Raw genomic sequence first — 12,958 nt, forward strand, 5'->3', positions numbered from 1 at the left:
GCCTGCGTACTGCAAGGAGGAATGGCCCCCGCTCACCGCAACTAGAGAAAGCCTGCGTGCAGCAATGAAGACCCAACGCAGCCAAAAATAAATAAAATAAATTTATATTAAAAAAAATTGCACCCCCCAAAAATAAAATACTTAGGAATAAAACTAACCAAAGAGGTGAAACACTTATATACTGAGAACTATAAAACATTAATAAAGGAAATTGAAGATGATTCAAAGAAATGGAAAGATATCCCATGCTCTTGGATTGGAAGAATATTGTTAAAATGGCCATCCTGCTCTTTCCACCATCTTTCTTTGCCGCCATATTGGTGTGCATGAATGTCCTGGCTGATACTCTCAACAGTATCAACAATGCCAAAATAAGAGGCAAACGCCAGGTTCTTATTAGGCCATGCTCCAAAGTCATTGTCAGGTTTCTAACTGTGATGATGAATCATGGTTACATTGGCAAATTTGAAATCATCGATGATCACAGGGCTGGGGAAATTGTTGTGAGCCTCATAGGCAGGCTAAATAACTGTGGAGTGATCAGCCCCAGATTTGATGTGCAACTCAAAGATCTAGAAAAATGTCAGAACAACGTGCTCCCGTCCCATCAGTTTCTTTTCATTGTACTGACAACCTCAGCTGGCATCATGGACCATGAAGAAGCAAGACGAAAACACACTGGAGGGAAAATACTTGGATCTTTTTCTAGGGATGTAATACACACATGCAAATAAAATGCCTCAGAGGATATCCAGAGCAATCTACAGATTTAATGTGATCCCTATGAAATTACCCATGAGATTTTTCACATAAGTGTAATAATAATAATCTGGGAAAATATTATGAACAACCTTATGCTAGTAAATCCAACAACTTAGATAAAATGGGCAAATTTCTTGAAAGACACAGATTACCCAAGCTTACCAAGGAAGAAATACATATAACCTGAAGAGCCTATCTATTAAAGAAAATGAATTTGTAGTTTAAAACACTCCCACAAAACTGCAGGCCCATAGGGCAGCACAGGTGAATGCCACTGAACATTTACAAATTCTTCATAAACTCTTTCAAAAAATTAAAAAGGTGAGAATACTTCCCAACTCATTTTATGATTACAGAATTACCCTGACACCAAAACCAGACAAAGATATTACAGAGAAATGGCAAACCAATATTCCTATGTTATAAACATAAATATCAAAAATCCTAAACAGACGGCTTCGCTGGTGGCGCAGTGGTTGAGAGTCCGCCTGCCGATGCAGGGGACGCAGGTTCGTGCCCCGGTCCGGGAAGATCCCACATGCCGCAGAGCGGCTGGGCCTGTGAGCAATGGCCACTGAGCCTGCGCGTCCGGCCCTGTGCTCCGCAATGGGAGAGGCCGCAACAGTGAGAGGCCCACGTAACACACACACACACATACACACACACACACACACACACAAATCCTAAACAAAATTTTAGCAAATTGAATCCAAAATTTATAAAAAGGGTAATACATTTGACCAAGTGAAGTTTATCCAAGAATGCAAGATTGTTTTGACATTTGAAAATCCATCAGTGTATAATTCATCATATTAACAAACTAAAGAACATTCATCTATAAATATATAAATAATTATTTCTGATTATGTCAATAGATGCAGAAAATCATTTGAGAAAATCCAACATCCATTCCTGATGAAAATTTTCAGAAAAGTAGGAATAGAAGGAAAATTCTTCAATGCATTAAAGGGCATTTACTTAAAATCTTACAACCAGCATCATACTAAATTGTGAAAAACTGAATCAATTTTCCCCTAAGATCAGGAAGAAGACGAACATGCCAAACCTCAACATTAAAGATTCCAGCCAGTGCAATAAGGTCAAGAGATAAGAAATAAAAAGCACCTATATTGGAAAGGGAAGAAGTAAAACTGCCTTTTCTTCACAAATGTCATGCTCCCTTATATAGAAAATCTGATGAAATCTATAAAAACTCTACTAGAGCCCATAAGTGAGTTAAGTGAATTTACAGGATACAAGATCACTATATAAGAATTAGATTTCCAGTTCAAGATGGTGAAATAGATCCTGAACTCACCTCTCACAGACCCACCGAGTCTACAGCTACATATGAACAAACTTCCTCTGGAAAAAACTTAAATGTTGGCTGAGCATGGACTACACTGGGCAAATGAGAAGAAAACCACATTAAAATGGGTAGAGGGCTTCCCTGGTGGCACAGTGGTTAAGAATCTGCCCACCAATGCAGGGGACACAGGTTCGAGCCCTGGTCTAGGAAGATCCCACATGCTGCAGGGAAACTAAGCCCATGCGCCACAACTACTGAACCTGCGCTCTAGAGCCTGCGAGCCACAACTACTGAGTCCACGCACCTGGAGCCTGTGCTCTGCAACAAGAGAAGCCACCGCAATGAGAAGGCCGCGCACCGCAATGAAGAGTAGCCCCCGCTCGCTGCAACTAGAGAAAGCCCACGCGCAGCAACAAAGACCCAACGTAGCCCAAAATAAAATAAACAAAATTTTTTTAAAAGGGGGGTAGGAATGGCTGGGACACAATCTTGCTATACATACCACTGTTGATACAGTGACCCCAAATCAGGAGGGAATTCAAAACCCAGAGCTTCTCCCTGAGGATTGAAGGGTATCAATTGCACATCACGCACTCCAACTTTTAATACTTGCACCTGAGAGATGAACCCCCAAATACCTAGCTTTGAAAACCAACCAGGCTCACATCCACAAGACCCACAAAACTGTAGCAATCTGAGAAATGGCTCTAGAAGGGCTTGCACACTTAGACTCACCCTCCCCAGGGCTCAGCTGAGGCAGCAGACTGCATTTAGACTTTGAGTGAAAGAGGTTCGTTTTCATATATTAAAGCATTGGCCTGGGGGGCAGGCATCTATTTTTACACACACATCTAAGAGCTGTTGAAACACTCTCCAGAAACAGAGACTGGTGGGGGCCATCTACGTGCTGTCACTCCGCCTTGCTTAGCCAACAGACGCCCTCTTTTTCTTTCTCTTTTATTCCTATAGGCCTCATTTTTATGCTCCCCTACTTCCTCACTACAGCCAGTGGGCATCATCTTCATGCTCTTAATTCTGCTGTGATCTACAGCACCAGTATCTCCCAGAAGGGAGCTTTTACATGTGTCTGATGCCCTGAGTTTTGCAGCCACTGCCTAGGGGATGCCCCTTGATTGCCTGACTCTAGAGGCCAGGAGAGCATGCATTTCTAGGTCCCCTGGGGCTGTAACAATCAGAGAGACAGTTTTTGGTAGGCTACCACGCCCAGGGCACTGCACAGCAGACTCAAACACCCTCCCAGTCATTCTGTGAGAGAAGCCTATTTGCTGGTCCAGGAGCTTTGGCCTAAGAGATAGGCTTCTGGTTTGATACATAACTAATGGCCTAAGGAAGCAGTCTCAGGGAACAGAGGCTGGTGGGCACAATCTTTGTGCTCTCCCTCTGCCTCACCAGCTCACCAGTATCTCCCAGAGAGGAGCTTATACCCTTGTCTGGCACCCTTATTTTTGTAGCTGCTGCCAAGGGACACTTCCACATGATCTGGCTCTGGTAGCCAGTAGAACTATAACCAAAGAAAAAGAGTTCTTAAATAGCTAACATTCCCAGGGCACAGCAAGAGCAAGAGACCCAGGAGCTCAATCTCTCTGTGAAAGAGGCCTATTAACTAATCATCACATCACGGATGCAGCCTGAGGGGCAAGTTTCTAATTAAACACACATCTAAGGGCTGCCTGTAATCTTTTCCACAGACCTCAGAAGGAGGGGCTCTGCCATCCTCCGGAACACCAGCATCTCCCAGAGGGGAGCTCTCATGTGTCAGGTGCCCTGGCTTTTACATCTGGTGCTCTGGTTTTTGCAGCTACCAACCAGGGGACGTACCTTGACTGCCTCTGCTCTGGTGGCCAGAGGGTCTTGTGTTCCTGGGTCCCAAGGGACTGTAAGAATTGGAGAGGTAGTTTTTGGCAGGCTACCAAATCCAGGACACTGCGCAGACAGAAGACTGAAACACACCCACGGTCATTCTGTGAAAGAGGCCTAGTTGAATCTCCTGGAGCTTTGGCCTGAGGGGCAGCTTCAGGTTTGGCACACATCTAGGGGTCTATGGAGCTGATCTCAGGGAACACAGGCCAGTGGATTCCATCCTTGCACTTTCCCTCTTTCTCACTAAGGCTCAGTGGTACCTCCCAGAAAAGAGCTTATATTCTTGTCTGGAGCCCTGATTTGTATGACTTCTGCCAAGGGGACACCTCCAGATCACCTGGCTCTGGTGGTTGGTGGTCCCACAGGGCTGTAGACCAGCCTGTGGTCCCACAGGACTGTAGATATTTGCAAACTTTAAAATCTGCTGTCTGGGGGTTTGGATTCCAATCTGTCTGAATCTAAGTGTTGACTGAGAGCCTCCCCTTTTGGGACGTGTAGTACAGGTCTTGGCACACCTTTAACTACTGGGAGCTATTAAAAGTATAATAGGTGCTTGGACAATCACAAAGGTTTGAGAGACAACCAGAGGCTAGGGCAGGGTTGAACAAGATTCATCTTCCACACAAGGCCACTCCTTTTACACTGAGAGAAGTGGTTGTTTTATCTACTTCAAGAAACCAACACAGGGAGTCAAGAAAATGAAGAAACAGATGAATATGTTCCAAACAAAAGAATAAAAGCTCAGGAAAAAAAAAAAACAAAAAACCTTAACAGAATGTAATTTACCTGATAAAGTGTTCAAAGTAATGGTTATAAGGGTGCTCACTGAACAGGGGAGTAAAATAAATGAACACAGTGAGAAATTCAACAAAGAGATAGAAAATATAAGAAAGTACCAAACAAAAGTTACAGAGCTGAAGAATAACTGACCTGAAAAGTACACTACATGGTTCAAAAGGAGACTAAACAAAGTAGAAAAAAGGAACAGTTAACTTGTTGACAAGGTACTAAAATTCACCCAATCAGAGCAGCAAAAGGAAAAACTAAATATAAAAAAGAAGATAGCTTAAGGGACTTATGGGAAAACATCAGATGGGCTAACATTCATAACGTTAATGGGCTAACATTATAGGGCTCCCAAAAGGAAAAGACAAAAAGGCGCAGGAAAATTATTTGAAGAAATAATGGCTGAAAACGTCCCTAAACTGGGTAAGGAAAGAGCATCCAGATCCAGGAAGCCCAGGATCCAAGTTCCAAATAAGAGGAACCCAGAGATCCACACCAAGACACATTTTCTTAAAATGTCAAAAGTTAAAGACAAGGAGAGAATCTTAGAAGCAATAAGAGAAAAAGAACTTGTTACATACAAGAGAATTCTCATAAGACTATCAGCAGATTTTTCAGCAGAAATTTTGTAGGCCAGAGGGAAAAGCACTATATATTCAAAGTGCTGAAAGAAAACAAACAAACTACAACAACAAAAACTTCCAACCAAGAATACTCTACCTGACAAAGTTATCAATCAGAAGTGAAGGAGAGATGAGGAGTTTTCCAGACAGGCAAAAACTAAAGGAGTTTGTCACCACTAAACTGGTCTTTCAAGAAATATTAATGGGACTTCTTTAAGCTGAAAAGAAAGGGTATTAATTAGAAACAAGAAAACATATGAAAGAGTAAATCTCACTGGAAATGTAAACATAGAAAAGGTAGTGGATTAATCACTTTTAAAGTTAGTATGAAGGTTGAAAGACAAAAGTGGTAAAAATAACTATGATTACAATAATAAGTCACACACAAGATAAAAAGATATAAATGTAGTATCAAAACCATGAAAGTTGGATGGAATAGAGTAACTGTGTAGAGCTTTAAAATGAGATCTGGGCTTCCCTGGTGGCGCAGTGGTTGAGAGTCTGCCTGCAGATGCAGGGGACACAGGTTCGTGCCCCGGTCCAGGAGGATCCCACATGCCGCGGAGCGGCTGGGTCCTTGAGCCATGGCCACTGAGCCTGCGCTCCGCAACGCGAGAGGCTGCAACAGTGAGAGGCCCGTGTACCGCAAAAAAAAAAAAAAAAAGAGATCAATCTTAAGTTGTTATTGACTTAAATAAGATTCTTATTATATGTAAGCCTCATGGTAACACAAAGCAAAATCTTATAGTAGATATACAAAAGATAAAGAGGAAGGAATTTAAGTATACCAGAAAGGTATCAAACCACAAAGGGAAAGAGGAAGAGAAGATGGGAACAAGAGGAACTAAGAAACAACCAGGGAAACAATGAACAAATGGCAGTAAGTCCCTACCTATAAATAATTACTTTAAATGTAAATGAACTAAATTCTACAATCAAAAGAAAAGAGTGGCTAAATGGATTAAAAAAAAAAAGTCATACCTATAGGCTGCCTACAAGAGACTCACTTCCAATGTAAAGACACACAGAGACTGAAAGTGAATCTATGGAAAAAGATATTCCATGCAAATAAAAACAAAAAAAGCTGGGGTAGCTATACTTATATCAGACAAAATAGACTTTAAAACAAAGACTGTAATAAGAGACAAAGAAGGGCATAATGATAAAACGGTCAATCCAACTAGGGATATAACATTTGTAAATATGCATCCAACACAGGAGCACCTAAATGTAAAAAGCAAATATTAAAGACCTAAAAGGAGAAATAGACAGCAATACAATAGTAGTAGGGGGCTTTAATACCCCACTTATATCAACGGATGGATCGTCTCGGCAGAAAATCAATGAAGAAAGCATGGCCTTAAATAACATATTAGACTAGGTGAACTTAACAGATATATACAGAACATTCCACCCCAAAGCAACAGAATATGCATTCTTCAAGTGCACATGGAACATTCTCCAGGATAGATCAAGTGTTAGGCCACTAAACAAGTCTTGATAAACACAAGAGGACTAAAACTGTATTGGGCATCTTTTCTGACCACAGTAGTATGAAACTAGAAATCAATTACATAGAAAAAACTAGAAAATCCAAAAATATGTGGAGATTAAACAACACGTTACTGAACAACCAATGTGTTGTTCAAGAAGAAATCAAAGGGACTTCCCTGGTGGTACAGTGGTTAAGAACCCACCCTCCAATGCAAGGGACACGGGTTTGATCCCTGGTCCAGGAAGATCCCACATGCCGCGGAGCAACTAAGCCTGTGCACCACAACTACTGAGCCTGCACTCTAGAGCCTGCGAGCCACAACTACTGAGCCCACATGCTGCAACTACTGAAGCCCACGTGCCTAAAGCCCATGGTCCGCAACAAGAGAAGCCACTGCAATGAGAAGACTGCACACCACAACAAAGAGTAGCCCCTACTCGCTGCAACCAGAAAAAGCCCACGTGCAGCAATGAAGCTCCAACGCAGCCAAAAATAAACAAATAAATTTATTTAAAAAAGAAGAAATCAAATAAATTTTAAAAAATTTCTTGAGACAAACAAAAATGGAAATACAACATAGCAAAGTTTATGGGTTGCTGAGAAAGCATTTAAAGGGGGATGTTCATACCATATGATCCCACTTTTATGTGGAATCCAATGCAAACAAAACACAAAAAACAACTAACCTAATAGATACAGAAAATAAATTGGTGGCTGCCAGAGCTGGGGGGTTGGGAAGTGAGAGAAATGGATGAAGGGGGTCAAAAAGGTGCAAACTTCCAGTTATGAAATAAATAAGTTATAAGGATATAATGTACAGTATGGTGAATAGTCAACAATAATGTATTGATTATTTGAAAGTTGCTAAGAGTGGGTCTTGAAAGTTATCACAAGATAAGAAAATTGTTTTTAACTATGTAAGGTGACAGATGTAATCTAGATTTATTGTAGTGATTATTTCGCAATGTATACCAATATGGAATCATTATGTTGTACACCTGAAACTAGCATATTATGTCAGTTATAGCTCAATTAATTTTTTATAAAGAGAACTAGTTGTATTTCCATATTTTAGAAATGAATCAGAAATTGAAAATTAAAAATATGGTTTATAATGTCATCAAAGCCCAGAATTCTTAGGAATAAATCTATCAAAAAATGTGAAAGACATACACTGAAAACTACAAAACATTGCTGAGAAATTAAAGAAGATCTAAATAAATGGAGAAATACATATTGTTCAGAAGTTGGAAACTCAGTATTGTTATTATTTTTCCAAATTGATCTCTAGATTCTGCACAAGCTCAATCAAAACCCTAGCAGACATTTTTATAGAAACTGACAAGGTGATCCTAAAATTCATATAGAAATTTGAAAGACTGAGAATTCTGAAAGCAACTTTGAAAAAAAAACAACAAGGTTTGATGGCTAACACCAGAAGATTTCAATAATTATTATAAATGTAAAGTAATCAAGACAGTGTGCTATGGAGATAAAAACAGACAAATCAATGGAACAGAATAAAGAGTCTATAAATAGACACACATACATACAAACAACTAATTTTCAAGAAAATTGTCATGACAATTTAGTGGAGAAATGATAGCCTTTTATCTGGAACAACTGAATAGTCCTATTAAAAACACAAAGCAAATAAACCAAAAAAACAACAAAAAACCCACTTTGATCCATATTTTGGAATATGTAAAAAATTAACTCAAAATGATCATAGACTGAAATATAAGATCCCAAACCATAAAACTTCTAGAAGAAAATGGGAAAACTTTTGTGATCTTGGGTTAGGCAAATATTTCTGAGATATGAGACCAAAACACAATTTATAAAATATCAAATTTTTCAATTAGACTTCATCAAAGTTTAAAACGTTTGCTCATGGAAAGGACTGGTAAAAAAAAATAAAAAGACAATACATCAAAAAAAAAAAAAGAATACAGATTCTTTTCAAGTGCACATGGAACATTCTCCTGAATTGACCACATACTGTGGCACAAAACAAGCCTCAACAAATTTAAGACTGCAGAAATTATTTCGAGCATCTTTTCTGACCACAACAGCATAAAACCAGAAATTAACCACAGAAAAGGCAATGAGAAAAAAACCGATTACATGGAGACTAAACAATATGCTACTAAAAAAAACAATGGGTCAATGATCAAATCAAAGAGGAAATTTAAAAATACCTTGAGACAAATGACAATGAAAACACAACCAGGGACTTCCCTGGTGGCACAGTGGTTAAGAATCTGCCTGCCAGTGCAGGGGACACAGGTTCGAACCCTGGACCAGGAAGATCCCACATGCCGCAGAGGCACAAAGCCTGTGTGGCACAACTACTGAGCCTGCATGCCACAACTACTGAAGCCCATGTGCCTAGACCCCCTGCTCTGCAACGAGAAGCCACCGCAATGAGAAGCCCACGCACCACAATGAAGAGTAGCCCACACTCGCCGCAACTAGAGAAAGCCCGTGCACGGCAAAAAAGACCTGATGCAGGCAAAGATAAATTTAAAAAATAAAAATAAATAAATTTAAAAAAAACCACAACCATACCAAAAGTATGGGATGCAGCAAAAGCAGTTTTTAGAAGGAAGTTCAGAGTGATACATGCCTTCCTCAAAAAACAGAAAAATCTCAAATAAACAACCTAACCTCCACATAAAAGAATTAGAAAAAGAAGAACAAACAAAACCAAAAGTCAGCAGAAGGAAGGAAATAATAAAGATCAGAGAGGAAACAAATAAAATAGAGATTAAAAACAATATAAAAAAATTAGTAAAACCAAGAGCTGGTCCTTTGAAAAGGTAAACAAAATTGACAAGTCTCTGGCCAGGCTCACCAAGAAGAAAAGAGAGAGAATCCAAGTAAATAAATTAAGAAACAAAAAGGAGAAATCTCAACCAATACTGCAGAAATACAAAAATACCATAAGAGAATACTATGAACAATTACATGCCAATAAATTCCATAACCTAGACAAGTTTCTATACAGAAACATATAGCCCACCAAAACTGAATCAAGAAGAAATCGATAATGTGAACAGACCAATCACTAGAAGTGAAATAGAATCTGTAATTTAAAAAACAAAAATCTCCCTACAAACAAAAGTCCAGGAGCAAGTGGCTTCACAGGTTAATTCTACCAAACATACAAAGAAGAAATTTTACCCATCCTTCTCAAACTCTTCCATAAGAACGAAGAGGTGGGAACACTCCCAAAGACATTCTATGAAGTCACCATCACGCTGACACCAAAACCAAAGACACCATGAAAAAAGAAAATTACAGGCCTATATCTTTGATGAATATAGATGCAAAAATTCTCAGCAAAATATTAACAAGCTGAATCCAACAACACATAAAATAGATCATACACCACGACCAAGCTGGATTCATCCCAGGGTCACAAGGGTGGCTCAACATATGCAAATCAATGTGATATACCACATCAACAAAAGAAAAGACAAAAACCACACCATCATCTCAGTAGATGCAGAAAAAGCATTTGACAAAATTCAATACCTATTTATGGTAAAAACTCTTACCAAAGTGGGTATAGAGGGAACATATCTCAACATAATAAAAGCCATTTATGACAAACCGACAGCCAATATAATACTCAGGGGTGAAAAGCTGAAAGCCTTCCTGTTAAAACCTAGAACAAGACAAGGATGCCCACTCTCACCTCTTCTATTCAACACAGTATTGGAAGTCCTAGCCAAGGCACTCAGAAAAGAAAAAGAAATAAAGGGTATCCAGATTGGAAGGGAAGAGGTAAAAGTATCATTATATGCAGATGACATGATACTATAGCTAGAAAACCATAAAGACTCCATACAAAAACTACTAGGACTGATAAACAAATTCAGCACAGGAGCAGGATACAAGATTAACATACAGAAATTCGTTGCATTTCTTTACACTAACAGTGAAATATCAGAATGGGAATGTAAAAAACAATCCCTTTTAAAATCTAACCAAAAACAAACAAACAAAAACTTAGGAATAAACCTGACCACAGAGATGAAAGACTTATATGCTGAGAACTATAAAACATTAATAAAGGAAATTGAAGATGATTCAAAAAAATGGAAAGATATCCCATGCTCTTGGATTGGAAGAGTTAATATTGTGAAAATGGCCATACTACCAAAGCAATCTACAGATTTAATATGATCCCTATCAAATTACCCATGACATTTTTCACACAAATAGAATAAATAATCCTAAAATTTATATGGAACCATAAAAGACCCAGAATTGCCAAAGCAATCCTGGGGAGAAAGAACAAAGCAGGAGGCATAACCCTCCCAGGCTTCAGACAATACTACAAAGCTACAGTAATGAAAACAGTGTGGTATTGACAAAAAACAGACATATTGGTCAATGGAACAGAATAGAGAGCGCAGAAATAAACCCACACCCCTACGGTTAATTAATCTTTGACAAAGGAGGCAAGAATATACAATGGGAAAAAGTCTCCTCGGCAAGTGGTGTTGGGAAAGTCAGACAGCTGCAAGTAAATCAATGAAGTTAGGACACACCCTTACACCACACACAAAAATAAACTCAAAATGGCTTAAAGACTTAAACATAAGACACGATATAAACTCCTAGAAGGGAACATAGGCAAAACATTCTCTGACATAAATCGTACCAACTTTTTTTTAAGTCCATCTCCCAAGGCAATAGAAATAAAAACAAAAATAAACAAATGGGGCCTAATCAAACGTACAAGTTTTTGCACAGTAAAGGTAACCATCAACAAAAAAAGACAAAAAGACAATCTACAAAATGGGAGAAAATATCTGCAAATGACGCAACCGACAAGGATTTACTTTCCAAAATATACAAACAGCTCATACAGCTCGACAACAAAAAAGCAAACAATCCAATCCCAAAATGGACAGAAGACCTAAATAGACATTTCTCCAAAGAAGACATACAGATGGCCAATAGGCACATGAAAAGATGCTCGACATCCCTAAGTATTAGAGAAATGCAAACCAAAACTACAATGAGGTATCACCTCACACCAGTCAGAATGGCCATCACCAAAAAGTCTACAAACAACAAATGCTGGAGAGGGTGTTGAGAAAAGGGAACCCTCTTGCACTGTTGGTGGGAATGTAAACTGGTACAGCCACTATGGAAAACAGTATGGAGGTTCCTTAAAAACCTAAAAATAGAATTACCATATGATCTGGCAATCCCACTCCTGGGCATATATCCAGACAAAACTATAATTTGAAAAGATACATGTACCCCTATGCTCATAGCAGCACTATTCACAATAGCCAAGACATGGAAACAACCTAAATGCTCATCAACAGATGAAGGAATAAAGAAGATGTGGTACATACATACAATAGAATACTACTCAGCCATAAAAAAGAATGAAATAATGCCATTTGAAGCAACATGGATGGAAGTAGAGATTATCATACTAAGTAAATCAAAAAGAGAAAGACAAATGCCATATGATATCACTTATATGATATCACATGTGGAATCTAAAATATGGCCCGAATCTAAAATATGGCCTAAATGAACCTATCTACAAAACAGAAACAGATTCACAGACAGAGAGAGCAGACTTGTGGTTGCCAAGGGGGGCGGGGTGGGGGAAGGATGGAGTGGGAGTTTGTGGTTAGCAGGTGTAAACTATTATATATAGAATGGATAAACAACAAGGTCCTACTGTATAGCACAGGGAACTATATTCAATATCTGTGATAAACCATAATGGAAAATCATATAAAGAAGAATGTGTGGGTATATATGCATATATATGACAATTACTTTGCTGTACAGCAGAAATTAACATTGTAAATCAACTGTACTTCAATTAAAAAATTAAAAACCATCTGACATTTGCAAAAAAGAAAAAAGACAAGTCATGAACTGGACAAAATAATTTCAGGGCATATATCTGATAAAGGGCTTATATCCAGACCATATAAAGTACTTCCAAATTAGAAAATAACCTAATTTTTAAAATAGGCATAAAGTTTCAACAGAAAAGTCACTAAAGAAGATATGCAAGCAAATAAGCACATTATGAAGTTCTCAACATCATTAGTC

General features: G+C 38.7%; 1 protein-coding gene and 1 pseudogene across 2 annotated transcripts in view; one reads left to right on the forward strand and one right to left on the reverse strand.

The window, feature by feature from the left end:
* LOC149748975 (small ribosomal subunit protein uS8 pseudogene) lies at positions 1 to 1,339 on the forward strand (annotated as a pseudogene).
* KLF9 (KLF transcription factor 9) overlaps positions 659 to 12,958 on the reverse strand; it is a 54,683-nt gene continuing 42,383 nt past the window's right edge. For both annotated transcript variants that reach the window (XR_016393569.1, XR_016393568.1), the window contains one exon: positions 659 to 12,958. This exon is cut by the window's right edge. The gene's annotated coding sequence lies outside the window, so the exon portion shown is untranslated.

The sequence above is a fragment of the Delphinapterus leucas genome, chromosome 6 (assembly GCF_059928025.1).
Source record: "Delphinapterus leucas isolate spDelLeu-1000000601 "Yukka" chromosome 6, BTC_Dleu_Yukka2, whole genome shotgun sequence".
In the NCBI taxonomy this organism is placed as follows: Eukaryota; Metazoa; Chordata; class Mammalia; order Artiodactyla; family Monodontidae; genus Delphinapterus; species Delphinapterus leucas.